Below are 26,091 nucleotides of genomic sequence, written 5' to 3' on the forward strand. Positions count from 1 at the left end.
TAGCTATAACTTCTGGCTATTTTTCAGAAAGGAATTATTTAATTTTTCAAAGATTTTTGTAATACATATAACAGCCATTATAACCACACTTCTATAAAGCTACTAGAAGAAATGTATGCTACTGAATGAATTGGATACATGTATGATGTTCTACATCAGAAAGTCAGTACTGAAGTATAAGGTTGGGGAGGTAATATCTTTTATAGGACCAACTTCTGTTGGTGAGAGAGAGAGAAGCTTACACAGAGCTCTTCTTGACCTGAAGAAGAGCTCTGCATAAGCTAGAAAGCTTGTCTCTCTCACCAAACAAAGTTGGTCTTGTATCTCCAATATCCTGGGACCAACACAGCTACAACAACACTGTATACAATACAGAGGTATGCTAGTTTTTCTCATGATAAATGCAGTGACATAACCAGATTTGGCCTGTCATATTTTGTTTCATCCCGACTGTGTAAGGAAATGCTCTTTCTTTACAGTTACCCTCTTTTGTCAAGTAAGAAATTAGCATTAATGAACAATTTTTCACAGCCCTGAAAGATATAATTAGACCTATGTTTTAGGTGTAGCTAAGGCTTAAGTCTCCCATTTGTGATGCACCAAACTTCTGCCAAACCCCATAGGTGCCTAAACTCATTGGCACCTACATTTTCCAAAGTAAAAATTCCCTCAGTGCCCAACGTTTTGCACACAACTGCCTCATTCCAGGCATCTGGATGTCTAATTTCAGAGTGATTCACAAACCAGGGGAAGAAAGGCATTCAGCTGCCTTACTTGCCCAAGGGGCACAATCCAGTAGCACACATACAGGATTGGGCCCCATTCAAGTGAGAAGGTCGTTCCAGTACTCATCTGGGATGTGGAAGTCCAGGTTTCAATTCCCCCATCCCCAACAGAGAGGGAAAAAAGATTTCAACAGGAGTATTCTATCTCTTGAAAGAGGGCTCCAAGCACAGGTCTATGGGATGTTCTAATGTGGGGTTCCTCAATCTTTCCTGCTGACACTGTTCCACTGTGGATAAATAATGAGAGTAACAGAGCAAGAAAGAGAGAAGCAGCAAAGAATCCTGTGGCACCTTATAGACTAACAGACATTTTGCAGCATGAGCTTTCGTGGGTGAATGCCCACTTCTTCAGATGCAAGACTTCTTCAGATGCAAGAAGTGGGTATTCACCCACGAAAGCTCATGCTGCAAAACGTCTGTTAGTCTATAAGGTGCCACAGGATTCTTTGCTGCTTCTACAGAACCAGACTAACACGGCTACCCCTCTGATACTTAAAAAAGAGAGAGTAGTTCAGTTGAGTTAGGGGAACCCAACTGAGGGCAAGAGACCCAGGGTCAAGTCCTTCTGTTCCTGTTGCTCTTTATTTATCCACAGTGGAATACCTTAAACAAGAGAGACTGAGGGACACTGCATCAGAATATCCCAGAGCCCAGTTGTTAGACCAGTCTCTTGAGAGAGAGGATCTGAACAAGGGGTCTTCTTTCTCCCTCTCTGCTAGGGAAAGAGGAATTAAATGTGGATCTCCCACATCCCAGGTGAGTACTCTGACCATTGGGCTAAAAGTTATGAGGTGGGCAGCAGCACCTCCTGGAATGAGACAGGTGTCCAACTCGTTCCCCAAGCAATTATGTAAGAGCCTAAACCAGGAGAAGGGTTCCCATTAATGGATCACTAGCAAAACTAAGCACCCCCTTACAGCTTGGACTGAACTGTCAATCTCTGAGAAAGGGGTTGGGCTTACAGCGTTAGTGTCTCCCATCAGCTAGTATGCTAGTTTTTGTGGATCCCATTCTTAGATGCCTATCTCTCCCTATTCTTCGTACAGAGAGTTTAGGCACATAACTTGGCTTTGTGGATTGCAGCATTGTTCCTCTGATTTTCTAAGCACCTCAAAGTTAGCCACTGTGATGCTTGGCATTGCAACACCTAAATCCCTTCATGGATTTCATCCTTGGTGATTGAATACATATGCTAGGTTATCTACTTCAGTTGTTCTCAGCCTTTTTGCAACTGGAATCCAAATCTGACTCCAGTTTCTTCTGTAGGGTTCTCTGCAGGGTGGCAGGCATATGTAAGATCAGAAAATTCCTCCACCAAATTTCTGCATTAAATGGCCCTGATATTAGTGGCCCAATCCGTAATACCAAACTAGAAAGGAGGGAACAGGCACACTCTAAAAGACTTGCTTCGCTGGAGTAGGGAGGGGTGTTGGACTATGCTATGGCTAAAATGGCCTAGCCTCTGAACTTCTTCATTCCTTCCTCCAAATGCTACCCTAGGTTCTTTATTCCCTATAGTTGGTTGTCCCTTTGAACCACATGGCAGAAGAGATGCTGTTTTTGTCCCCCATAATGGAAGCACCTTCTGTGACATCACAGTAGGGACTCGTGGCTTTTGTTTGTTTATTTGTTTTTTTCCAGGAGGTTCCTGGGAGTCCCTATCCTCTCCTCCCAAACCCCTTCCTTCAAAAAGCCACCACCACCACCACCACCAAATTATTTTTAAACAGTATTAGTATTGAAACATTACTAGACCCTTAGGGCATGTCTACATTATGAAATTAGGTCAATTTTATAGAAGTCAATCTTTAGCAACTGATTTTATACAGTTGATCGCGCATGTTCCCACTAAGCACATTAGGTCGGTGGAGTGCCTCCTCAATACTGTGGCTAGCATCGACTCACGGAGTGGTGCACTGTGGGTATTTATCCCACAGTCTCCACTGTCCATTGGAATTCTGGGTTAAGATCCCAGTGCCTGATGGGGCAAAAATATTGTCACAGGTGGTTTTGGGTACATATTGTCAGTCTCCCCTCCCTCCCTTCCTCCTTGAAAGCAACGGCAAACAATCATTTAGTGCCTTTTTCCCTGGGTTATCCATGCAGACGCCATAGCATGGCAAGCATGGAGCCCGCTCAGCTGAACATTGCTTTTGTGAGCACTGCAGACACTTTGTGCATTATCCTGCAGTATGTGCAGGGCCTAGGAGGAGCCACCAGCATGAGGAAGATTGTGAGGAGGACATGGACACAGAAGTTCCTGAAAGCACGGGATGTGGCAATTGGGATATCATGACGGCACTGGGGCATGTTAATACAGTGGAACGCCAATTCTGGGTCCGGCAAACAAGCACAGACTGGTGGGACTGCATAGTGTTGCAGGTATGGGATGATTCCCAGTGGCTGCAAAACTTTTGCATGCGTAAGGCCACTTTCATGGAACACTGTGAATTGCTTTCCCGCACCCTGAAGCGCAGGAATACCAAGACGAGACTTGCCCTGACAGTTGAGAGCAAGTGGTGATAGCCCTGTAGAAACTTGCAACGCCTGACTGCTACCTGTCAGTCGGGAATCAATTCATAGTGGGCAAATCTACTGTGGGGGCTGCCGTGATCCAAGTAGCCAGGTCAATCAATACCATTCTTCTAAGAAGGGCAGTGACTCTGGGAAATGTGCAGGGCATAGTGGATGACTTTGCTGCAATGAGGTTCCCTAACAGTGCTGAGGTGATAGATGGAACACATATCTCTAACTTGGCACCAGACCACCTTGCCAAAGATCACATAAACTGCAAGGGGTATTTCTCAATGATGTTGCAAGCATTGATGGATCACAAGGGCCGTTTCACCAACATCAACGTGGGATGGTTGGGAAAGGTGCATGATGCTTGTATCTTTTGGAACTAAGGGCTGTTCGTAAAGCTGCAAGAAGGATCTTTCTTCCCAGACTGGAAAATTACCATTGGGGATGTTGAAATGCCAATAGTATGGGGAGGAGGCAATCAACCCTCTGCAGAGAAAGAAGTGGTTCAGGATTGTTTAGAAAACCTGGATGAGCACTAGTCCATGGGGCTGGATGCACTGTGTCCAAGGGTGCTAAATGAGTTGGCGGATGTGATTGCAGAGCCATTGGCCATTATCTTTAAAAACTCATGGCAATCAGGGATGGTACCTGATGACTGGAAAAAGGCTAATGTAGTGCCCATCTTTAAAAAAGGGAAAAAGGAGGAGCCAGTGAACTACAGTCCAGTCAACCTCACCTCAGTCCCTGGAAAGAATCATGGATCAGGTCCTCAAGAAATCAATTCTGAAGCACTTTGAGAAGAGAAAAGTAATCAGAAACAGTCAGCAAAGATTCACAAAGGGAAAGTCATGCCTGACTAATCTAATTGCCTTCTATGATGAGATAACTGCCTCTGTGGATGAGGGGAAAGCAGTGGACGTGTTATTCCTTGACTTTAGCAAAGCTTTGGATATGGTCTCCCACAGTATTCTTGCCAGCAATTTAAAGAAGAATGGGCTGGGTGAATGGACTATAAGCTGGATAGATCATTGGGGTCAACAGTCTCCATGTCTAGTAGGCAGTCAGCATCAAGTGGAGTGCCCCAAGGGTTGGTCCTGGGGCCGTTTTTTTTAATATCTACATTAATGATCTGGAGGATGGTGTGGATTGCACCCTCAGCAAGTTTGCAGATGACACTAAACAGGGAGGAGTGGTAGATAGACTGGAGGGTAGGGATAAGATACAGAGGGACCTAGACAAATTAGAGGATTGGGCCAAAAGAAACCTGATGAGATTCAACAAGGACAAGTGCAGAGTCCTGCACTTAGGAGGGAAGAATCCCATGCACTGCTCCAGACTAGGGACTGAGTGACTAGGAAGCAGTTCTGCAGAAAAGGACCTTGGGGTTACAGTGGACGAGAAGCTGGATATGTGTCAACAGTGTGCCCTTGTTGCCAAGAAGGCTAATGGCATTTGGGGCTGTATAAGTAGGGGCATTGCCAGCAGATTGAGGGACGTGATCATTCCCCTCTATTCGACATTGGTGAGGCCTCATCTGGAGTACTGTGTCCAGTTTTGGGCCCCACATTGCAAGAAGGATGTGGAAAAAATGGAAAGAGTCCAGCAGAGGGCAAGGAAAATGATTAGGGGACTGAAGCACATGATTTATTAGGTGAAGCTGAGGAAACTGGGATTATTTAGTCTGCAGAAGAGAAGAATGAGGGGGGATTTAATAGCTGCTTTCAACTACCTGAAAGGGGGTTCCAAAGTGGATGGATCTAGACTGTTCTCAGTGGTAGCAGATGACAGAACAAAGAGTAATGGTCTCAAGTTGCAGTGGGGGAGGTTTAGGTTGGCTATTAGGAAAAAGTTTTTCACTAGGAGGGCGGTGAAGCACTGGAATGGGTTACCTAGGGAGGTGGTGGAATCTTCTTCCTTAGAGGTTTTTAAGGCCCAGCTTGACAAAGCCCTGGCTGGGATGATTTAATTGGGGATTGGTCCTGCTTTGAGCAGGGCATTGTACTAGAGACCTCCTGAGGTTCCTTCCAACCCTGATAGTCTATGATTCTATGATATTAGTGCTACTCCCCTCATCGGGGGGGAGTACAGCAGTCAATTTTAAGAGCCCTTTAGGTCAGCGGAACGGGGTTGGTTGTGTAGAAGCATTCATATAAAAAAATCGACCTAACGCAGCATAATTTGACCTAACCTCATAGTGTAGATCAGGCCTTAGCCTCCCACACGAATAGCCTCATTTTTGTGTATCATTGGTTTCAGTGAGACTACACATGTCCTAAAAATTAGACATATGCTTAAGAGAGCTAAAAAGTACTTTTCAATGGAGTCCAACCCTGCTGTATTTGCAAATGCAAAACTCCCAGAAAATCAATGGGAGTTTTGGCTGAACAAAGTCCAGAGGATCATTTTATGAATAAGGATGCGTGTCTGTCACAGAGGTCATGGATTCCGTGACTTTCTGTAACTTCCATGACTTCTGCAGTGGCCAGTGTGGGTGGCTTGGGGCTGCCCGAGCAGATCAGGCAGCCCTGGAGCAAATCACACCAGCCACTGCTGGGACAATTAGGATGTGGGAGGGGGCTCAAAACTGAGGGTTGGGGTGCGGGGCAGTGCTTACCTTTGGGGTAAAGCACTTTAATTTGGCCCGGAAGTGGCCAGCATGTCCCTGCAGCTCCTAGATGGAGGGGTCAAAGGACTCCATGCTTTTCCCGCACCTGCAGGCGCTGCCTCTGCAGATCCCTTTGGCTGTGGTTCCCAGCAAATGGGAGCTATGGAGCTGGAACTTATGGGAGGGGCAGTGCGGGGAGCCCCCCTGGCTTCCCCTCCCCCTAGGATATGCAGGAACATTCCAGCTGCTTCCAGGGAGTTGTGCAGAGCCGTGTAGGGAAACTGCCAGCCCCGCCAACCTTCTTCTCCCCAGCACGAGCAGGGGTCCCAGGCTGCCCACTGCTGCCTACCCCCCACCCAACACCAGTGGGGGTCCTGGGCCACACACAACCGTCCGCCCTGCCCCAGCACCAGCGGGGTCCTGGGCCATGCGGCGCCACTCAGCCTCCCCACCAGCACCAGCGGTAGGTCCTGAGCCTTCCCCCCAGCACCCACAGCACCCACAGACTGCCCCTCCCAGAGCACTTCTGGCCTCCCAGCCCAAGTTTTAGTTAGGGGTATATAGTACAAGTCATGGACAGGTCATGGTCCAGGAATTTTTGTTTACTGATAAGCACAGTTGCCAATTTCTTCTCTTTGGGTATTTATCAAGTGTACAATATACTAAATGGTTTCAGCTAAAAAGAGTTTCTTATCCATGTTTAACTCTTATCAGTTGATCATTTAATTAAAGAGAGAAAAAGTGAATGAAGAAAAAAGAAAAATACACCGTAAAGACACAGTGATTAAAGGAAACACCACAATGTTCTTTATCATATGTTCTACTGTTGTGTATCTAGTACCTCAGACATGTCCAAGGCAAAATAATCAATTCAGGGCTTTGGGGATCAGAACTTTTCAACTGATTGAGCTGGGCTCCATGCAGAGGGTGAGAAGTGGGGAGAGGCAAAAGTGTCTTTAAACCATTTTTATGCTTGCCTGAACTATGCACTAGTCCAGTTCCCAACATGCGCTAGGGCAGCTTGTAGCCCATTGCAGCAGTTGGTATAAGAAGGCTACACTGGACAAGAGAACTTTCTGGCAGGTAAAAGGCTATTGAAAAGAAAAAAAATACTGAATATAGGAAGCTTCCCAGATTCATTTTTAACAGAGAAGAGCAGCCTTCATTCAACCTTGTCTGTAGGAAGCAGTTCTCTTTGCTCGGACACAATGCCACCCGCAAGAGTGAGCACCAAGCAGTCTGAAGACATGCTGCATGGTGCGTTACTCAGGTAGTAAAGAGCAGTTTTTACAGAAGCTGAGCAGAATCAGTTGTTCAAAATACGCAGTCTTCCCAGACACTTGCAGAACATTCTTCATGGGGATATCATCCTAGTGTGACATAATAGCTACTGGTGATAGGGAGAAAAATAGCAATTGTTGGCCACTCAGTGCTGATAAGAAAATGTCGAAGCCCTCTTTTTGCTCCACTACACTAAGCCATGGCATAGCTCTGATATAATTTTAAGTTTATTACTGTTGTTGAGTTACTGTTTTTCACCTTCTTTTAGATAAATCCATCTTATCACTTTCTCCCACACTGCTCCATATATATGGAATACTCCATCCCTGTGATCTTATCTGTAAAGCCATTACCTTCCCTACAAGGCTCACCTCTGCTGTGATGACTGAATTCTTATCCATTTAATAATGGATTTAGGGGCAGATAAAAGTAGCTGCCACTTATTTTAGATAATTATAATTATCAGAAAATCATTGCAAATAGATATATATAAAGATCAATTTTTTATATATTGATTTGTATCCCTCTCCTCCATTCTAGTGTCACTTCTGTTCTTAGGCACTAATCCTGTGAAGACTTACACACATGATTAACTTTACACACTGTGTTACCAGATTTGCCCATTACTTTGGGGGTATGCTCATTTATTAGGGTTACTCTTCTGGGGGAGGGGGAGTGTTCTGTAATTCTATCAATGAACTTCTTGTGTCACTTGTGTTTTCATATGGAGCTCTACTCGTCTCTTCTGCAAGTCCTCTCCCAATGGATCTATCCTGCAGGACCTAGGTTCCCCAGGGCTGGGCTCTTCCAGCCCCAGAATCAGATGAACACACACATACATGCACATGCATGCACACTTACACACACATATTAACAGAGCAAGGCTGAGTGAACTGGGTCAATCAGCACTCTCAAGCTGACCCCTTATATCTCCCTGGACTCAGTGGTCTGGGTCAAGCAGGATTTCCAAGTTGCCACCCTTATAGGCCACAGGTACAGCACCGGAATAGAGTAAGCCTGAGCAGGCTGGGTCGAACAGCACTTCCAGGCTGTCACACTTATATGCCCCTGTTCTCAGTGGACTGGGTCAAGCAGCACTTTCAAGCTGCCACCCTTATATGACCCTGGACTCAGTACTCTGGGTCAAGCAGCACTTCCAAGCGGCCACCCTCGTATGTCACAGGTTCAGCACGTCCCTATCCCCACTTTCATGTTACAATTGTTCTGGTAGTAACCCACTTGATGAGCAAACCCCACAGTATTTTTCTGTGCCATAGGGATCTTTAGCTTAGGTAAAAGGAGCGTAGCTGCAGAGTAAATGGGGAAGCCCAAAACACAAAAGAGTAAAGTTCAGAGAAAGAGAGAGGGAAGCAACCAGCGTAACCATAAAAGTTATTTATTGAATAATAGTGATAACCACACAAGGAGAGCGTAAACCAACATAACAGTTACCTTATTAAAGATGACAAAAGTCATATATAGAAAACTATACCTGATCAAAAAAGTCAGGGTTAAAAAGTTATACCTGAGGTAGAAAAGAAAACAGAGAGGGAGAGAGAGAGAAAGAGAGAGAACTGGGGTCTCACCACCCCATGAAGCTTGAACTGGTCAGGGTTTCCAGGTGATGGTGGTAGCTCAGGGTCCTGAGTGCTGGAGATAGGCAGAGCCCCAGCACAATCAGTCAGGAAAAGATGAAGTCCCAGTGGAACTGATGCAGAGTTTGAATCCAGGCATCATAACACTTACTTGAACATGGGTAGGGGTTTTTGTAGGGAAACAACAATGGTTCAAGGGAGAACACTAGATTTGTTTATGGGTAAACTGATGACTCAAGGGTTTTCTTTAGGCTGTACAATAGGAACTGATCATTCCTGGCTATGGGTGGTGTTCCTTCAAGAGAGCTCACAATGCAATTAGGCAGCTTCAGTATTTTGGATATCAATCAAGGATTAATTACTAGAATTGGTCAGATAACTGCTGAGCTGGGTGAGTGCAGACATAGGTTCAGTAAGATCTGGAGCAGAGATCCCCCATGATGCAGTGCTTCCCTGCTTTCCTGGTATCAGAGTTCAGTGCGGTTCTTACCTTAGAATCTCTGTTCTCCATTCTGTATGCTAATGGAGATGCTTCCTTGTCCCATCTTTGATGCAGATGAGGCTAGGGGAGTTGCCTTAATCCTGTCACCCTTGTCAGGGTGGTGTTAGGTCTCCAACTGCCTTTTCATTGCTTTCTGTAAGTCTTTCCTTTGATCAGTTTTGGTTCAAGCAGAGGCTGGGGGGTGGTGTCCTTCACGAGTCAGACAGGCTGGATACTGCACCCTGGTTCCCTAAGAACACAGAGATGACTGGTATCAACTGTGAATTGTCCCATTTAATTCTGCAGGACCACTCATAGTTTGTGAAGTTAAGCATAGGGCTGGCCATAAAATGGGGAGGAATATCATCAAAAATGCATAAATGTCTGACCCATTTTTTTCAACTAAGTTTGAAATTTCTACAAAATATGTTGTCAAATTCAAAATTTGGAAAGTTCCCACCAGCTCTAAGTAACCAAAACTTACTTAGTTTTTGAATGAGAAGTTTTTGAATGAGCAGGAATCGGCCGCCCCCATTGGCCTGGGATGGCGAACTGCGGCCAGTGGGAGCCGCGATCAGCCGAACCTGCCAACGCAACAGGTAAACACACTGGCTCGGCCCACCAGGGTGCTTACCCTGGCAAGCCACATGCCAGAGGTTGCCAACCCCTGACCTAGAGGGTAACCTCTTCAGGTGTGATTTTCTACAGCACTGAGAGGGCCCCAGTCCTGATGTATCTAGACTATCTAGATATCTTTACTTTTTGTAGGGTCTTTTCACCAAAGAAAGTGCCCATTGCAACAAGCATACATGGGTTCATAATTAAGCAAACAGATTACAATTTTGTTCAAGTGTTCATCTGTCAATGGGTTGTTTCTGAACTACAGACAGTGGTTCTCTGTGATATTCTTTATAGTAGCAGGTAATATAAAAACAGCCTTACTCGGTAACACCAGAGGTCCATCTAGCCTAGTATCCTGTCTTCTGACAGTGGCCAATGCCAGGTGCTCCAGAGGGAATGAACAGAACAGGTAATCATCAAGTGATCCATCCCCTGTTGCCCATTCCCAGCTTCTGGCAAACAGAAGCTAGGGACACCATCCATGCCCATCCTGGCTAATAGCTACAGATGGATCTATCGTCCATGAACTTACATTTTTTTAACCTTTTTATAGTCTTGGCCTTCACAACATCCTCTGGCAAGGAGTTCCCCAGGTTGACTGTGCATTAAGTAAAAAAAAAATTCCTTTTGTTTCTTTCAACCAGCTGCCTACTAATTTCATTTGGTGACCCCTAGTTCTTGTGTTATGAAAAAGGATAAATAACACTTCCTTATTTAATTACTCCATTTTATAGACCACTATCATTACCCCTTTAGTTGTCTCTCTTCCAAGCTGAAACCTCCCAGTCTCCTCATATCTCTCCTCATATGTAAGCTCTTCCATATCCCTAATCATTTTTGTTACTTTTTTCTGTACCTTTTCCAAGTCCAATATAGCTTATTTTGAGATGGGATGACCACATCTGTACACAGTATTCAAGATATGGGCATACAATGGATTTATATGGAGGCAATATGATATTTTCTGTCTTATTAATTATCCCTTTCTTAATGATTCCCAACATTCTGTTCACTTTTTTGACTGTTGCTGCACATTGAATGGATGTTTTCAGAGAATTATATCATTCTTGAGATGTAACAGCTAATTTAGACTCCATAATTTTATATGTAGAGTTGCATTTGCTTTCCAATGTGCATTACTTTGCATTTATCAACACTGAATTTCATCTGCCATTTTGTTGCCCAGTCACCCAGTTTCGAGAGATCCTTTTGTAGATTATTGCAGACTTCTTGGAACTTAAATATCTTGAATAGTTTTGTATCATCTGCAAATTTCGCCACCTAACTGTTTACCCCTTTTACCAGATTGTTTATGAATATGTTAACCCCTGGGATACACCACTATTTACCTCTCTCCATTCTGAAAACTGACCATTCATTCCTACCCTTTGTTTCATATTTTTAACCAGTTACCAATCCATGAGAAGACCTTCCCTTTTATCCCATGACAGCTTAGTTTGCTGAAGAGCCTTTGATGAGGCAACTTGTCAAAAGCTTTCTGAAAATCCAAGTACACTATATCCACCAGATCCCCCTTGTCTACATGCTTGTTGACTCCCTCAATGAATTCTAGTAGATTGGTGAGGCTTGATTTCCCTTTACAAAAACCATGTTGGCACTTTCATCTGTGTTTGACAATTTTGTTCTTTATTATAGTTTCAACCAGTTTGCCTGGTACTGAAATCAGGCTTACCAGACTGTAATAGCCAGGATCACCTCTGGAGACCTTTTTAAAAATTGGTGTCACATTATCTATCCTCCAATCATTTGGTACAGAAGCTAATTTAAATGATAGATTACAAACTACAATTAGTAGTTCTGCAATTTCATGTTTGGGTTCCTTCAGAGCTCTTGGGTGAATACCATCTGATCCTGGTGACTTATTACTGTTTAGTTTATCAATTTGTTCCAAAACCTCCTCTAATGACACTTCAATCTGCAATTGTTCCTCAGATATGTCACCTAAAAAGAACGTCTCAGGTTTGGGAATCTCCCTCACATCTTCAGTCATGAAGACCAATGCAAAGAATTCATTTAATTTCTGCGCAGTGGCCTTATTGCCCTTAAGTGCTCTTTTAGCATCTTGATTATTTAGTGGCCCCACTTGTTGTTTAGCAGACTTCTTGCTTCTGATGTACTTAAAACAAACTTTGCTAATACTTTTTGAGTCTTTGGCTAGCTGTTCTTCAAATTCTTTTTTGGCCTTCTTGATTATATTTTTACACTTCATTTGCCAGAGTTTATGTTCCTTTCTATTTTCCTCATTAGGATTTAACTTCCACTTTTTAAAGGATGCCTTTTTGTCTATCACTGCTTATTTTACTTTGCTGTTTACTCATGGTGGCACTTTCTTGTTCTTTTACTATGTTTTTTGTTGTTGTTTTTTAATTTGGTATATACATTTATGTTGAGCCTCTATTATGGTGTCTTTAAAAAATTTCCATGCAGCTTGCAGGGATTTTACTTTTGGTGCTGTACCTTTTAATTTCTGTTTAAATAACCTCCTCATTTTTGTGTAGTCCCCCTTTCTGAAATTAAATGCTACAGTGCTGGGCTGCTGTGATGTTTTCCCTGCCACAGGGACATTAAATGTAATTATATTATGATCACTATTACCAAGCGGTCCAGCTATATTCACTTCTTGGACCAGATTCTATGCTCCACTTAGGACTAAATCAAGAATTGCCTCTCCTTTTGTGGGTTCCAGGACTAGCTGCTCCAAGAAGCGGTCATTTAAGGGCTAGTCTACACTTACCTGCCAGGTCGACGCGGTGAGTTCGACTTCTCGGAGTTCGAACTATTGCGTCTAATCTGGACGTGATAGTTCGAACTCCCCGCGCGCTCCGGTCGACTCCGGTACTCCACCACTGCAAACGGCGGTGGCGGAGTCGACCTTGGAGCCACAGACTTCGATCCCGCGGCGTCTGGACAGGTAAGTAGTTCGAACTAGGGTACTTCGAGTTCAGCTACGCTATTCACGTAGCTGAACTTGCGTACCCTAGTTCGACCCCCCGCCCTTATTGTAGACCTGCCCTAAGATGTCAAGAAACTTTATCTCTGCATCCTGTCCTAAGGTGACATGTACCCAGACAATATAGGGATAGTTGAAATCGCCCATTATTATTGAGGGTTTTTTTTTTTATTTTTATAGCCTCTCCAATCTCATTGAGCATTTCACAGTCACTATCACCATCCTGGTCAGGTGGTCAGTAATATATCCCTACTGCTATATTCTTATTATTAGAGCATGGAATTACTATCCATAAAGATTCTATCATACAGTTTGTTTCATTTAAGAATTTTACTTCATTTGATTCAATGCTTTCTTTCGCATATAGTGCCACTCGAGCATGACCTATTCTGTCCTTCTGATATATTTTTTACCCTAGTATTACTGTGTCCCGTTGATTATCCTCATTCCACCAAGTTTCTGTGATGCATATTATATCTATATCCTCATTTAATATGAGGTGCTCTAGTTCACCCGTCTTATTATTTAAACTTCTAGCATTTGTATATAAGCACTTTAAAAACTTGTTACTTTTTAGCTGTCTGCCATTACATGATGTAATTGAATGGGACTCTTTTTCATTTGACTGTTTCTCATCCGATCCTACCTGTATTTTATTATCTTCCATTCTCTCCTCCTTACTAGAACATAGAGAATCTCCATTAATAGATCCTCCCCTGAGGGATGTCTCTCTCTGAACCACGTGGTCCTCCACACCTGTCAGCTTTCCCCCAGCCCTTAGTTCAAAAACTGCTCAATGATCTTTTTAATTTTAAGTGCCAGAAATCTGGTTCCATTTTGGTTTCAGTGGAGCCCATTCTTCCTGAATAGGTTCCCCCTTTCTGAAAAGTTTCCCCAGTTCCTAATAAGTCTAAATCCCTCCTCCCTACACCATTATCTCATCCATGCCTTGAGACCCTGCAGGTCTGCCTGTCTAACTGGCCCTGTGCATGGAACTGGAAGCATTTCAGAGAATGCTACCAATAAGTTCCTGGACTTCAATCTTTTACCTAGCAGCCTGTATTTAGCCTCCAGGAACTCTCTACTATCCTTTCCTATGTCATTGGTATCTACATGTACCAAAACTGCTGGCTGCTCACCAGCAATACACATAAGTCTATCTAGATGTCTTGAGTGATTCACAACCTTTGCGCTAGGCAGGCAAGTCACCATGCTGTTCTCCTGGTCATTGCAAACACAGCTATCTATATTTCTAATGATTGAATCCCTCATAACTATTACCTGTCTCTTCCTAATAACTGGAATTTTGTCCCCTGGAGAGGTATCATCAGTGCGAGAGGATACCATGATATCATCTGGAAGGAGGGTCCCAACTATTGGATCATTTCCCTTTGCTCCAGTTGGATGTTCTCCTTCACTGAGACTTTCATCCTCCTCAACAGCACAGAGGCTGTCAGATCGAGGGTGGAACCATTCTACTGTGTCTCAGAAAGTCTCATCTATGTACCTCTCTGTCTCCCTTAGCTCAACAAGTCCAACCACTCTGATCTCCAACGCCTGTACACGGTTTCTGAGGGCCAGGAGCACCTTGCTCTGAATGCACACATACACCATCTGCCTATAAGGCAGGTAATCATACATGCTGCATTGGATGCAATAAACTGGATAGCCCCCACTCTGTTGCAGGACGTCTGCCTGCATTCTCTTTTTACTCCTGCATCTGGTTCCTTTGTTGACATTTTGTTTTTATCAGGGGGTGTTTTTGGCTTTAAGTTTAAAAAATGTTAAGTGTATCTAGCCCTTCCCCCCACACTCTCCCCTAAACTCCCTCACAAAACTCCTCTGTTAGCCGCTCCTGTTCGCTAACTACTCTGTCGCAGTGTATGATCCCCCATACAAACATACCACACAGTATATTTCAGTCAAGCAGCAAGCACATCACAAACAGAAGCACACAAACTACTGGGAACAAACTTACCCCAGGGTCATGTAATTGCTCCTCCTTCTGCTGGATAACTCCCTTGCAAAGCTCCCCTGTTAGTTGCTCCTGTTCACTAGCTCCTCTGGTCACTTAGGAGTGGGCTTTTTAAAGCCTTAGACTTCCTGAGCACCGCCCCCCCCGATTAACGGTTGATGGATGCTAAAGGCTAAGAGCTCAAAGCCTCGTTAAGAAGCTCTCAGCCTTGCCTAGCAGGCCGCTAGGCTCAGCATATGGTCCCCCAATAAAAAGACCACATGGTATATTTCAGTCAAGCAGCAAGCACAGCACAAACACAAACACACACACTACAGAAAACAAACTTAACCCCAAGGGTCATGTAATCGCTCCTCCTTCTCCTGGAGAACTCCCTCAAAAAACTCCCATTAGCTGCTCCTGTTTGCTAGCTCTTCTGGTTGCTTAGGAGCAGGCTTTTTCAAACCCTGGTCTTCCTGAGTAGCCCTGCCCCCTGGGTAAGAGTTGATGGATGCTAACGGATTTAGGGATATCCTTGTTATATCAGATTATCATTTGGAATAACCCATATTGTTCCAGAGAGACAACATCTTCATGTTCATGATAGATGTAATCCTGAATTGATGTATTGATGTGTGTGTGTGTATGTGTGTGTCTGAATCACTACTGGGTGTCGCTTAATCAATACCCACTTAGTTTCACCATGTCTTCTGTATCATTTACAGATAACTAGACCACAAATCTGGGCAGGAATGGGAATCGTCCAGCTATACTGAAAGGACAGGAGACATTTGATCTGGATTTAATCAGGCCACAACTTTATTATTAGATGTCTGGGACTACCCGACAGATAAAAGTGTACACTTCAGGCAACTCCATGTTCATTCAAATAACTACCTGGGACTTCATCAGCCCATCTTAATTTTCCATCTAGGTTCACTAGACAACCCATGGTTTGGACCTTACCATCAATCCCCGTTAAGGTGGTCTATAAGATAGGGGGTTGGCTCCTTGCTGAACTAATCATATGCTCCCCAACCTCCCCCCCCACATTCAATTTCTTCCCGATGGAGTATCTGCACTGGACATCCGCCACAAGAAGGCACCAGTAATTAGAAAACCCAGACATCTCCCAATGGCCTCTTTTATAGCGGCAAAAAATGTGTTACCCTCCAAGTCTAAGGCCTGGTCAACACTAGGAGGTTATGTTGAATTTAGCAGCGTTAAATCGAATTAACCCTGCACCCGTCCACACAACGAAGCTATTTAGTTCGACATACAGGACTCTTTAGTTCGATTTCTGTACTCCTCCCCGACGAGGGGAGTAGCGCTAAATTCGACATGGCCATGTCAAATTAGGGTAGGTGTGGATGGAATTTGATGCTAATAGCTCCGGGAGCTATCCCACAGTGCACCACTCTGTTGACGCTCTGGACAGCAGTCCGAGCTCGGATGCTCTGACCAGCCACACAGGAAAAGCCCCGTGAAAATTTGAATTCCTTTTCCTGTCTGGCCAGTTTGAGTCTCATTTCCTGTTTGGACATCGTGGTGAGCTCAGCAGCACTGGCAATGATGCAGAGCTCTCCAGCAGAGGTGTCCATGCAATCTCAGAATAGAAAGAGGGTCCCAGCATGGACTGACCGGGAAGTCTTGGATCTGATCACTGTGTGGGGCGATGAGTCTGTGCTTTCGGAGCTGCGCTCCAAAAAACGGAATGCGAAGATCTACGAGAAGATCTCCAAAGCCATGACAGAGAGAGGATACAGCCGGGATGCAATGCAGTGCCGCGTGAAAATCAAGGACCTGAGACAAGGCTACCAGAAGACCAAAGAGGCAAACAGACGCTCCGGATCCCAGCCCCAGACATGCTGTTTCTACAAGGCACTGCATTCCATTCTAGGTGCGGCCGCCACCACTACCCCACCACTGACCGTGGACTCTGAGGATGGGATAGTGTCGACGGCCAGTTCCTCGGAGATGTTCGCGGACGGGGAACATGAGGAAGGAGATGAGGAGGACGAGGCAGTCGACAGCGCTTACCACGCTGATTTCCCCGACAGCCAGGATCTCTTCATCACCCTCACAGAGATCCTCCCCAGCCATTAACCCGGACCCTGAATCAGGGGAAGGATCAGTCAGTAAGTGCTTTAAACATGTAAACATTTATTTTTAACAGAACAGGAATATTAACTATGTGAAAAGAAGGTCAATATGTACGGGGATAGAATAGAAATCCCCATGGGAGATCTCCACGAAGCTCTCCTGGAGGTAATTGAAAAGCCTCTGCATGAGGTTCCTGAGGAGAGCGGCCTTATTGCATCCTCCGTGGTAGCACACTTTTCTGTGCCAGGCTATCATCAGGTACTCGGGTATCATTGCCTCGATGAGCATGGCGGCATAGGGCCCTGGTTTTTGCTGGCTTTCACGCAGCATGCGGTCTTTATCTATGTCACTGATCCTCATCAGGGTGATCTCGCTCATGGTGACCTGCTTTGAATTAGGGGAATGTTAGTATTGGGACTGCTTGCCTGTTCCTTTACATAACTGTAACCGGCGGTTTACAGCCACGCGGTGGAGGTGGGACAGGGGCAGCATACAGGGATCTTTCCCGGGGACAGTCGTGAGGGGGTGAGACAGGGGCAGAGTTCATGCTTTCCGGATTGCCGGCAGCAGGAACTGGCCAACGTTAGGAGCATTGCTTTGACAGTGAAAGGAGGGCACTGCTATAAATTAAGTTTTAAGCAGCCAAAAGTCTACGGCTTACCATGTCTGCCTGCTACACGAATTCTGCTGTCCTGCCCCGCTTGTCTGATCTCCACTGCAAGACCCCAGGCACTGAATGCGAAGGCCGAAAAGTCGACCTTGTCCTGAGTGCGCATGAGATAGGTGCTGTGCATGGTCTTATTCACAGAGACAGACTAGACTATGTTCATTGTTCGCAAAAATGTATCTTTGTAAGAAATTCACTCCCTTTTTCCCATCACACAGCTGCGACTGTCTCCCGACCTACCCCGGCATCCCCCTCACAGAGGCTGGCGCAGATTAGGCGGCGAAAGAAAAGGACACGGGACGAGATGTTCTCAGAACTTATGGGCTGCTCCCGAGCCGAGGCGGCCCAGCAGACCCAGTGGAGGGAGAACATGTCGCAGTACCAGCGCTCACACAGCGAACGGGAGGACAGGTGGCGGCAGGAGGACCAGCAGGCGACTCAAACGCTGCTTGGACTAATGAGGGAGCAAACGGACACGATCCGGCGCCTTGTGGATGTTCTGCAGGACCGGAGGCAGGAGGACAGAGCCCCACTGCAGTCTATCTCTAACCGCCCTCCCCCGCCACAAAGTCCCATACCCCCCTCACCCAAAGTACCAAGAAGGAGGGGAGGCAGGGGCCGTGAAAACTGTCACTCCACCCCTGCAGAGTGCTCAAGTACAAGAAGGCTCTCATTCCCAAAATTTTGATAAGTCCTTTCCTTCCCGCCTCACCCAAGCCCCCGTTCCAGTTTCATCCCCTAACTGTCTAGTTGATAATAAAAAATACTTTTCTGTTAATTACTGTTTCCGTCATGTTCTTTTAGAGAAGACTGTTTGAATGGAGGGGGAAGGGGGTTGGTAATTGCACCAGACAGTCACCTTTACCAGGGTACAGACACGGGGGCAGGTTCAGCAGCAGGTCACACACACAGTGCAGTAACTAGGCACCCTGGTCAGTCTGGGAGGTGGTTTTCATGTTCTGTAGGCGGGGGGGCTATGTGACTTTGTGGCGGGGGAGGGCGGTTAGAGATCTTATGCAGCGGTCCTTATCTATTTTTTTAAAATAATTAGAGATATACCAATCTCCTAGAACTGGAAGGGACCTTGAAAGGTCATCAAGTCCAGCCCCCTGCCTTCACTAGCAGGACCAATTTTTTGCCCCAAATTCCTAAGTGGCCTACTCAAGGATTGAACTCATAACCCTGGGTTTAGTAGGCCAATGCTCAAACCACTGAGCTATCCCTCCCCCTGGATCACAGAGCCACGCAGCAGGGGATCTGTAACCGTCCTCCCCCACCACAAAGTCACATAGCCCCCACACACAGAGTCCCGAAAAGGAGGGGTGGCAGGCTCCGTTGAAACAACCAGTCTGCCACTGTGGAACGCTCTAGAAGCAGGAGCCTGTCATTCCTCAAGTTTAGAAGCGGTCTTTACATCACTACACACCCTACCCACCACAGTCTGCATCCCAGTTTCAACCCTTTACCGCGAAATCAGTAATAAAGAAAACATTGTTAATTAACAAAGTTCCATGTATTTTATTTTTAAGCGTGCATTGGAAGGGGGGGAACGGGGTGAACGGGGTATGTAACTGCAGAGGATAGTCAACATTAGCTGGGTAAAGAAACGGGGGCAGGTTCAGCTTCTCTGTAAACAAACTTAATAGTCACAGGTTACCCTGCTCCCTGAGGAACCTAGCTTTCAAAGCCTCCCGGATGCACAGCGCTTCCCGCTGGGCTCTTCTAATCGCACGGCTGTCTGGCTGGGCGTAATCAGCAGCCAGGCTATTTGCCTCAACCTCCCATCCTGCCATAAAGGTCTCCGCCTTGCTCTCACAGAGATTGTGGAGCACACAGCAAGCTGCAATAACAATGGGGATATTGGTTTCGCTGAGATCTGAGCGAGTCAGTAAGCTTCTCCATCTCCCCTTGAAACGTCCAAAAGCACACTCCACCACCATTCTGCACTTGCTCAGCCGGTAGTTGAAGAGTTCTTTGTCACTGTCCATGGCGCCTGTATAGGGCTTCATGAGCCAGGGCATTAGCGGGTAGGCTGGGTCCCCGAGGATCACTATAGGCATCTCCACATCCCCAACAGTTATTTTGTGGTCCGGGAAGAAAATACCTTCCTGCAGGCGTCTAAACAGACCAGAGTTCCTGAAAACACGCGTGTCATGAACCTTGCCCGGCCATCCGACGTTGATGTTGGTAAAACGTCCCCTATGGTCCACCAGTGCTTTCAGCACCATTGAAAAGTAGCCCTTTTGGTTAATATACTGGCTGGCCTGTTGGTCCGGTCCCAGGATAGGGATGTGAGTTCCATCTATAGCCCCACCGCAGTTTGGGAATCCCATCGCGGTGAAGCCATCTATGATGACCTGAACGTTTCCCAGGGTCACTACCTTTGAGAGCAGTAGCTCAACGATTGCGTTGGCTACTTGCATCATAGCAACCCCCACAGTAGATTTGCCCACGCCAAAGTGGTTCGCTACTGACCGGTAGCTGTGTGGCGTTGCAAGTTTCCAGAGGGCTATGGCCACTCGCTTCTGCACAGTCAGGGCTGCTCGCATCCGGGTGTCCTTGCGCTTCAGGGCAGGGGACAGCAACTCACACAGTTCAAGGAAAGTTCCCTTACGCATCCTAAAGTTTCACAGCCACTGTGATTCATCCCAGACCTGCTGCACTATGCAGTCCCACCAGTCCGTACTTGTTTCCCGGGCCCAGAATCGCCGTTCCACAGCATGAACATGACCCATTGCCACCATGATGTCCACGGCGCAGGGTCCTGTGCTTTGTGAGAGGTCTGTGCCACTCTCAGACTTCATGTCCTCACCGCGCTGCCGAAGCCTCCTCGCCCGATTTCTCAGCATCTGACTGTGAAAAAGGTGGATGATAAGGTGCGAGGAGTTGACAACGGCCATAACTGCAGCGATGATCGCAGCGGGCTCCATTCTCGCAGTGCTGTGGCGTCCGCGATGTCACTCACCAGAAAAGGGTGCAAACAGATTTCCCGCCGGCGCTTTCAGGGAGGGAGGGCGGGAGTGACGGTTGAATGACGACAGTTACCCAAAACCACCCTCGACACATTTTTTCCCCCAGCAGGCATTGGGGGCTCGACCCAGAATTCCAATGGGCAGCGGGGACTGCGGGGACTGTGGGATAGCTGCCCACAGTGCACCGCTTCCAATGTCGACGCTTGCCCCGTTAGTGTGGACTCACAAAGTCGAATTACTGTCCTTAGTGTGGATACACACGTTCGACTTTGTAATATCGGTTCCACAAATTCGATTTAAGTAGAATCGAACTACTCTGGTAGTGTAGACATACCCTAAGAGGTGAATCCCCATCCTCCTGAAAGAACTCGGCTAGCCCTTGCACTACACCAGGAGCATTGAGGATGCCAGCAGCTCTGTTGCCAACAGTCATGTACTGCCTTTTTGCAGCAGTTTCTGACCTCCTTCTCCACCCACCCCAACCCACCCCAACATGCTACCTTCGTCCTGCAAGCCTGGACAATGTCTCCTCCTCCCTGCTTCAGGTGCAGGGTGGCCATTTCTGTCCCACAAATGTCTGTGCATTTCCCCCCAAAATGTCATTCTGAGTCAAAAGAAAATGTCATATATATGAAAAATTTTGTGGGAAGGACATTTAAAAAAACAACCCCATTCCGGAAGAATGAAACTTTTAAAAAAAATTTCCAGCACAACCTCCCCCAGCCACCTGGTTACCTAGCAGCCAATCAAAGGGGCTGCTACAGATATCAGGAGCTTGAAATCCCAGGGAGCCCCAGCTCCCAAGTTTCCTATCCAGCAAGCAACTTTGAGACTTGCTCACCAGTGTGAGGAAAAACATAGACAACATTTATTGAAATTAGAATATGTGGCATTGATTATAGGTAGTTAATAAAATAATTATTTATTATTGAACTCCTGAAGTGATTCTTGTCTAACTATTAAGTATACAAGAATTCAGATAAATCAGTGTAATTTATGTATGGAATCGACAGCAAGAAATGAAATAACATTGACTGATTAGTTGTTAGTGGTGGTTATTGATAGACTTTTTTTCCTCTGGGTAATTAAGAATCCATACTGTGTGGTGAACCAGAAAATCAAGGTACTATATGCAGTGATAAAAATCACTGGATGTGGCCAAAATGCACACAAAGTTGGTAGTCGAGGAGAGATTGTACTCGGCTGATCCTGTGGCTGCTCTGTGCAGGGCTACTCCCCTGCTACAAATTAAAGCAGCATAAGAGATAACTGAAATAAGATGCCAAAACCACAGCTGGGTTATAGAGGAATCATAGCTATACCCTTCTCTCCTCCATTCATACCTTTTATGCCAGCAGCATGTCAGGATGGTGGTTTAGAAACCTTTCAATTGTCCGTTTGTGATCAGAGGAATCTATTTGAGGTACCTGCCTGAAGCCAGATATGCTTGATCTATGCTCAGATTTTACTGGTGACCTGGTGCCTGCAAAATGGAGGATCTGGACTTGAATCACTGCAGGTGACAATTTGCAAATAACGGTGCCTGGTAGAAATTTGAAAAAGACAGATTGTCATTACCTAGAGAAATTCCACAAACAAGACTACATTTTAAAGCAATTACAGTTGGTAAGGGCAACATCCCCTGAGCACAAACCCCTTAAAAGCCACAAATGCCAAGTTATGGGACCTCTCCTAATTGCACCCTAAAGCTCACACAACATTTCCACTGACAATGACAGCCTCTGCATCTACCCAAGAATTTCCTTCAACCTCCAACCGATAAGAAAACACTACACAATACATCATTCTTTCTGACAGTGTAATGCAAATGTTACTTATAAACTCAGTGGCATTATCAAATATTCAGTGTTGGCATAATTGCAGGGTAAGTGGGAGGTGAGTTATAAGTTTGAGGGAGGAGTTTTAGGTGATAATTATTTTTTGCCTTAACACTGATTCTATTGCACTACCTTTTCTGAGTTCTGTCTGTGCCCACACACAATCTGAAGTGCTAGATTTTCCTTTGCAAAAATCTCTTTGGAGGGGTGTGGGTATGGGGGGATGATTCTTTCATTCTCCAATCCCTCACTGCAAAACAGTGCTCCCTCTATCCCATTTACTCTCAAAATATAAGCTGTATTACTGGCACATATTCTGGAGGTTTTTTTCTCAGAAGTACTTTAAAAAAATGTTAAAGAAAACAAACAAACACTCATGAGACAGCTGAAAATCCAGTGGTTTCATAGTCATCCATTACTTCAGTAGAACAAAAGTTGTCGTGTTCAGTTATATGCACAACCCTACTATTTTCCATTCCAACCCTTCTTACATTACATCCCACTTTTTTTTTTCTCCTATGACTCAGGCTATATGCGAAACCCAGGGCCTCGTGTCTTTCCTTAGAACAGGTGCTTGGTTTAGAGGTTTTCTATGGCTAAAAAGATTATTTTCTGCAGCTGTAATCTGAATATGTGTGAGATTCTTAACTATTTCTTAGATGGCCATGTGGAATGAAAATGATGTAATATTTAATTTTGTAATAACTTTTCTTTGCAACATTTTAAGCTAGTTAATAACCTCAAACAAAGGGCAATACATAGTTGTACTCCCTCAGAAGACAGTGTTGTGTCTGATGCTCTTTGCCAGGGGCAGCTCCAGGCCCCAGCATGCCAAGTGGCTGGTCCCGCGGCCCCTCTGCAGGCAAACCGCCGGAGGCAGCCTGCCTGCCGTTCTTGGGGCGGCAAAATCCCTAGAGCCGCCCCTGCTCGTCGCAACAACAAATGTAACAGGAAGGAACCTCCTGAACATATTGGGGTTCAAATGAATGTGTTTACTAACTACCATGCCAGGCCTGCCTACATACACAGACTGCTTCTCTGCCAGGATTCTGGTGGCTTTTGAAATATAGAAGACAGTGAGTACCACAAACTATTTGAAGAAATACTACCCAATTCTTATATTTTGCAACCAGGAGCCAGATTTACACTCAGAATTACAATCTGTTTCCCAGTCTCCCCCTCATGATTCTCTCTCACACACACATCAGGAGGAAAGTATGTGTGCCAGTTCTATACCTGGCACAGGCTACTCCCCTGGCACATTGAGGTGCTGGAGCTATGGCTCTTACTTCCCAACCCTGCCTACCTATTCTCTTCCAACCTGCGCAGGAAGGGTAGGAGCCTTGCAAATGCTATCTTTCCTACCCCTCTACTATCTGTGATTAAGGTAGACTACAAAAAGGAGTAAGGGAGTGCTCTCTTACTTCTCTTGCCTAAGAGCATAAGAACGGTCACACTGGGTCAGACCAATGGTCCATCAAGCCCAGTATCCTGTCTTCCAACACTGAACATTGCCAAGTGCTTCAGAGAGAATGAACAGAGCAGGCAATCATCAAGTGAGCCACCTCCATCATCCACTCCCAGCTTCTGACAGTCAGAGGCTAGGGACACCCAGTGCATAGACTTGCATCTGTGACAATCTTGGCTAATAGCTATTGATGTACCTATTCTCCATGAACTTGTCTAATTGTTTTTTGAACCCCGTTATATTTTTGGCCTTCACATAATCCCCTGGCAACGAGTTCCAAAAGTTGATTTTGCATTGTGTGAAGTACTTTGTTTTGTTTGTTTTAAACCTGATGCCTATTAATTTCCTTGCATGACCCTTGGTTCTTGTGTTATATGAAGGAATAAATTACGGGTCCTTATTCACTTTCTGAACACCATTCATGATTTTATAGACCTCTGTCATATCCCCTCATAGTCATCTCTTTTCCAAAAGTCCCACTCTTATTAATATCTCCTCATATGGAAACTGTTCCATACCCCTAACCATTTTTGTTGCCCTTGTCGGTACCTCTTCCAATTCAAATATACCTTTTTTTGAGATGGGGTGACCAGAACTGCATACAGTATTCAAGATGCGGGCAAACCATTGATTTATATAATATCATTGTGAAATTTTGGTCTTATTACATATCCCTTTCCTAATGGTTCCTTGCATTTTTGACTGCCGCTGCACATTGAATGGATGTTTTCAGAGAACTGTCCACAATGACTCCACAATCTCTTTCTTGAGTGATAACAGCTAATTTAGACCCCATAATTTTGTATGTATATTTGGGATTATGTTTTCCAACATATATTACTCTGCATTTATCAACATTAAATTTCATCAGCTATTTTGTATCTCTGTCACCTAGTTTAGCAAGATCCCTTTGTAACTCTTTGCAGTTAGTTTTGGAATTAACTATCTTGAATAATTTTGTGTCATCTGCAAATTTTGCCACCTCAATGCATACCCTGTTTTCATCATTTATGAATATGTTGAACAGTAAAGGTCCCAGTACAGAGCCCTGGAAGACACTGCTATTTACCTCTCTCCACTCAAAAAAATTACCCACCATTTTTTCCTGTATTTTAACCAGTTACTGATCTATGAGAGGACCTTCCCTCGTATCCCATGACTCCTTACTTTGCTTATGAGGCTTTTGCTGAGGTATCTTATCAAAGGGTTTTTGAAAGTCCAATTCACTATATCCACTGGATCACCCCTGTCCACTTGTTTGTTGACCTGAATCAAATAATTCTAACAGATTGGTGAGGCATTATTTCCCTTTTAAAAACTTCATTGTAAAGTTGGGTTCATCTATAAGTCTGATAATTCTGTTCTGCATGCAACAGCAGGGGACAACTTATTCCTGGTAATGGCTATCCAGTTATGGAGCAAATTTCCAAAGCCAGTTAGGTGAAGCCAGTGTCTGACTATTTTAGGAAACACTTCTATTCCTGCCATCTTGAACAGACCTTTCCTCCGCACTAAATAAAATAAAATAAAATAAAACTTACAAGGATAGGCTGAGAGAACAGGGGTTTAGTCTGCAGAAGAGAAGAGCGAGGGATTTGATAGCAGCCTTCAACTACCTGAAGGGGGGTTCCAAAGAGAATGGAGCTAGGCTGTTCTCAGTGATGGCAAATGACAGAACAAGGAGCAATTGTCTCAAGTTGCAGTGGGGGAGGTTTAGGTTGGATATTAGGAAACACTTTTTCACTAGGAGAGTGGTAAAGCACTGGAATGGGTTACCCAGGGAGGTGGTGAAATCTCCATCCTTAGAGGTTTTTAAGGCCTGGATTGACAAAGCCCAGGCTGGGATGATTTAGTTGGTGTTGGTTCTGCTTTGATCAGGAGATTGGACTAGATGACCTCCTGAGGTCTCTTCCAACCCTAATATTCTATGATGCTATGAAAATAGCAAGCAAACCCTGCCAATGCCTACCAAAAATTATCCTTAAGCAAATCAACCTGAAATAATAATTAGTGAAAATAAATACAAATAAAATCTTAAAAATAACCCCAAAGATATCTCAAAATAAAAAACCCTTCCCTAGTCAAAGATTTTTCCCCAAAAAAGGAAGCGCAAGAGATTCTTTGAAGTCCATTATGGGCTTCATTATTATTATTGATTTTATGCAATATGTAGCAGTATAAAATCCTAAAACATACTTTAAAAAAACAACAACTAAACACTAATAAT

Source organism: Mauremys mutica, chromosome 1 (genome assembly GCF_020497125.1).
Source record: "Mauremys mutica isolate MM-2020 ecotype Southern chromosome 1, ASM2049712v1, whole genome shotgun sequence".
Lineage (NCBI taxonomy): Eukaryota > Metazoa > Chordata > Testudines > Geoemydidae > Mauremys > Mauremys mutica.